Here is a 4,853-nt window from a genome sequence, read left to right on the forward strand (position 1 = left end):
GGACATGGTTCCAGTAATCCATGTCCTTAGTCTGCTTGTCTTCAGCAAACTGTTTGCGGGCTTTTTTGTGCATCATCTTTAGAAGAGGCTTCCTTCTGGGATGACAGCTATGCAGACCAATTTGATGCAGTGTGCGGTGTATGGTCTGAGCACTGACAGGCTGACTCCCCACCCCTTCAACCTCTGCAGCAATGCTGGCAGCACTCATATGTCTATTTCCCAAACACAACCTCTGGATATGACGCTGAGCACGTGCACTCAACTTCTTTGGTCGACCATGGCGAGGCCTGTTCTGAGTGGAACCTGTCCTGTTAAACCGCTGTATGGTCTTGGCCACCGTGCTGCAGCTCAGTTTCAGGGTCTTGGCAATCTTCTTATAGCCTACGCCATCTTTATGTAGAGCAACAATTCTTTTTTTTCAGATCCTCAGAGAGTTCTTTGCCATGAGGTGCCATGTTGAACTTCCAGTGACCAGTATGAGAGAGTGAGAGCGATAACACCAAATTTAACACACCTGCTCCCCATTCACACCTGAGACCTTGTAACACTAATGAGTCACATGACACCGGGGAGAGAAAATGGCTAATTGGGCCCAATTTGGACATTTTCACTTAGGGGTGTACTCACTTTTGTGGCCAGCGGTTTAGGCATTAATGGCTGTGTGTTGAGTTATTTTGAGGGGACAGCAAATTTACACTGTTATACAAGCTGTACACTCACTACTTTACATTGTAGCAAAGTGTCATTTCTTCAGTGTTGTCACATGAAACGATATAATAAAATATTTACAAAAATGTGAGGGGTGTACTCACTTCTGTGAGATACTGTATATATATATATGTATACTCTTTTTTTGTTTTGTCTTATATTCCAGTATAAATATCTAGAATTATTAAATCAAGACACATTTACTTAACAAGCTCAATTTTAATAAGATATTAAGTCTTGTTTTATGAAAAAAATATTAAACCGTATTACATTTAAGCTTAAATCAAGAAATAACATCTGCCAATGAGGTAAGATTAAAAAAAAAAAAAAATTTCTGACTGTTGACAGATTTTTTTGTTTTTTCTTCTTCTTGTTTTAAGCATAAGCTCACTTAAATTTGATATATTTTCCAGGAAAAAAACTTTGGATCTTGTAAATGTATCATGTAAATGTCATGTAAATGTATCGCTAACACTTAAAGTCTATATACATAATGTATTATAAACGTATTTTAATGCATAGATTATACCTTCTACTACTACTATTCATTGAACACTGCATTCAAATCCATTACAAGCAGCCAATTTCAGATGCAACAAGAAATCTGCAAGTAATATAATGCATTTTAATTTTGGTTACAATTGATGAAAAGATATAATGCATTGCAATGTACATTATGAATACCTTTATAATACATTACATGTAAAGGCTTTAAGTAAAGTGTTACCAATGTATCTTGACTTAAGGATGTTTAGATATTTGTACTGGTGTTTTTAAAAGCTTTACTTTAAGTGAGTGTTAGATGATGGCAAAGGCAATCTAAATGAAGAAAAAAAATAATAATAATAAAAAAAAAAAAATAAATTATATATATATATACGGGAAGTGAGCTGGAGGCATTAAAACATCCAACATTGACCAATGTTGTCAGAACACCAAAAGTCTTTCTTTATGTGTTTTGTGATAAACATATGGCATGGCATGACATATGTCCTCTGCTTAACCCGCCAGAAGTTTTGTATTAAGTAATACATTTCCAATTGACTGCAAAAATTAGGCTGGCCTCTGTCCGCGCACAGATCGTCTTCTCATTAGAGATTTTTTTCAGAAAAGGCTAAACATGTGTCCTCTGCTTAACCTGTAACCACATACATTTAAACCATTTACACCTGTCCTTAATAGTCCATTGCAGTCCAAGTCCCAGCTTCATGTGATTTTATTATCTGGAGTCCTGGCATGCGTGCGCTTATTAATGAGGGAAAGCTGAAAGAAGGAAATATTGTAGAATGTAATAAATTTCAAATTGGCGGCAAAACTCAAGCTGCTCTGTTCCTGCACTCGGATTATCATCTCATAAGAGTTGTTCAGGAAAGATTAACTGTGCTGTATTTTCTGGCGTAAACCTGTGTGTGATTTGTAAACAGAAAACTCTCCTAGGCTCCTTCCTTCCTCACAGCGTAGTTTATCCAGGAGAGAAGCAGCAGCTGTCTGTCCTCACAGATTCAGTCCAAACGAAGCGCTAAAACTAAAATAGGCTGATATTTGCTGGGTATCCTGAAGATAATGTACAATTCTGGTTAAAGTTGGTCCAGCTGCTGCTGACTGCAGTGGAAAAGGCATCACACTCACACACACACAGACACACACACACACAGACACACAAACACACACACACACACCCACACACACACAACACACACACACACAGAGCTGTCCTGTTATGGTGTAATAATTATGCTGTGTTATAGCAACAAGTACAGTCTACATAAGGCAACTCAAACACTCTGGTCAGTTTGTTTTAAATTCCAAACGTGAAGTATTAAACCGCTGTAATTAATTCAGCACAAACCGCTTAACATTCAAGCTCCATTCAAACCATGCCATGTGTCGGTTGTCGTGACTCTGATGCAGCATTTAATTTGCTCAGAACCGTACCCTAAAAGCCTATCAAAACAAATTAATTTTACGCTGATTTACAAGCGCTAAAACCTCAAACCTGTTGTTTTAGATGTTATGATGGACTAACTAATCTTTTCAAATCTATAAAAGATCACATTACCTTCCAACAAATGTAAATGATTGTTTTAATCAATAATAATAAAAACTTAAATTCTCTCCTTTTCTATCAGAATTGCAGCATTACTAAAGATGGATAAATACGGGACACTTGCAAATGACCAATACCAATGCCTCATTAACAAGGTGAATGAAACCATCAATAACAAGAACAAGAATTGCTAATATTTGAAGTTGCAATCTGTGGGGAAAAAGAGCTAGATTTATCTGAAGACAGTTTATTCACAAACAAGCTCAGACAATCACACTTATTTAGTATATGTTCAGTAAAGTTCTCTCTCTGCCAGAGAATAATGTACTATAGTTATATTAATTTAAGACATTCACTTAAATTAACCAGTTTTGTTGAGGTTTTTTTTTTTTGTAAACTGTTTACAATTTATGGATCAATGTAAACAAATGTATTTTATTGTTGCTATTTGTTGGTTAAATATTGACATTAATTATTGATGCTCACATGGTCACAGCCATACAAGATTTTCTAAAGGGATTCAGGGGCGATTTTAACACTAGTGTGAAATAACAAATATGTGACTGAACTGAATATCAAGTTGAAAATTGTCCTTTACTCATCCGCTGATCAATATATTTGAGTAAAAATTATGTAACATTTCAAATCATTAAAATGTAGGTCTTGATTAGACTTTAGCTTTAAAAGTCGTCTCCTCGTCCCTCGTGTGTGTGCAACGTGACACACACATATATATTTTATGTTATTTAAATATATTGTATAATATTGCAAATTATGTGGAGTTTGTATTGGAGGAAATCCCAAAACTATTTTTTTCCTCAAAACAGCTTCTGAACTCTTCTGAACTTTATGTAGCAACAAATTAAATGAAAATAACCATATTTTAAGTCACTACAGAAAATCTTGGGTGTGTTGTTATTTGGACAGGTTTTTTATACAACCAGCAAGTGGCAATTATAGGAATTATGGGTTACCATTTTAAATTTAGATTTGTATGATTTTTGCAACCAAACATTGCATTGTGGTTGCCACTTGATGGCCACTTGGTGTGTAAACATGATTGTGTATTTTGTGCATCCTTGTCAATACTGTGATTTTTTTTCTTTTTTTATGTACACAATACATTAGTCTAAGCACCCTGGTTTTAATATTACAAAAACACAATATTGGATAAACACTCATCACCGAAAGGAATTCTCCATTTCTTACTGCCTATTTTTGGAAAATGATCCTTTTATTTCTTTTTTTTTGACGTGGGACACCAGACGCCTTTGATTTACAAGCAGGAAAGACAAACACGTGTCTGACAAAGTCAAACAATCTATTCTCAGCAGCTCTTTTAATAGATGTTTCTGCTGTGGAGAGTCTGTGGCTGAAAGCAGTGACCAGCCCTCCACCCTTCTAAACAACTACAGCACCCCTCTGCTCCGCTAACTGAGTCTGTGTGTAACCCTGTGGTGATTCACTCTGGGTAATTGAGTGTATTGGCATGACTGACCCCAGATCAGGTGTATGTAAGAAACACAAGATAGGTTAATAGGAGTCTTAAGGTGGGCACTGGTCATTCTTAAGGCACTGCGTCAGACTACACTTAACACTGAGAATCAGTGTGTCAATAAACAGAGCATGCAGACTTCTCCTTTATAACCTGTTTCCCAGAAAAGAATGATAAACATTATAATGGATCACCTTTTGAGGTTACAGCTGTACGGGAAACGAGAGGGCATCTCCCTTACCTTTCCTGGAAGGGTAAATGTGTGCGTGTGTGGTCAGGAGGAGAGAAGATGGTAATGATGAGACTGCCGTTGTTTAAAATGCAGAAAATAATACCAGAGTAATAGAACAATCCGTCATAGAGGTGTCCATTTCATTAGTATATAAGAACCTGAGAAAGTAGTTAGCTGGCACAATTTACACAGAGCCACCACTGAAACTAATCATAATTATTTTACATTATATATAATTAGAATTATTACATATATTAATAATAATTATTATTATAATAATAATTATAATAATATTAGCATTATTCTAACAGATATTTTCATGATTCTAATCTAACTGATCCCAAACGTTTGAGCAGCATTGTGTGTGTACG

This window comes from Sinocyclocheilus anshuiensis, unplaced genomic scaffold (genome assembly GCF_001515605.1).
Source record: "Sinocyclocheilus anshuiensis isolate Anshui unplaced genomic scaffold, SAMN03320099.WGS_v1.1 scaffold546, whole genome shotgun sequence".
NCBI lineage: Eukaryota > Metazoa > Chordata > Actinopteri > Cypriniformes > Cyprinidae > Sinocyclocheilus > Sinocyclocheilus anshuiensis.